Source organism: Maniola jurtina, chromosome 2, assembly GCF_905333055.1.
Source record: "Maniola jurtina chromosome 2, ilManJurt1.1, whole genome shotgun sequence".
Taxonomy (NCBI): Eukaryota; Metazoa; Arthropoda; class Insecta; order Lepidoptera; family Nymphalidae; genus Maniola; species Maniola jurtina.
The window spans coordinates 4,744,361-4,744,589 of record NC_060030.1 but is presented as its reverse complement, the minus strand read 5'-3'; positions in this window follow the sequence as shown (position 1 = coordinate 4,744,589).

The window sequence follows — 229 nt, the reverse complement described above, 5'->3', positions numbered from 1 at the left end:
TTCCGAGAAATGAATCACCAGCCAGAGCGTACTCAGTTCAGCAACGCCATAAGTAGTACGCATTCCCTCACAACACAACATCGTTATTATAACTGGTAAATAAAGCCAAAGGTATATCGTAGATAGTAAACGTATGTATTTACGTAATTAAATACGTACCATATGCGTACCTACTTATATTTAGATAGGTAAATAAGTGGAAGTAACTAAGTACCTACCTACCTAATTG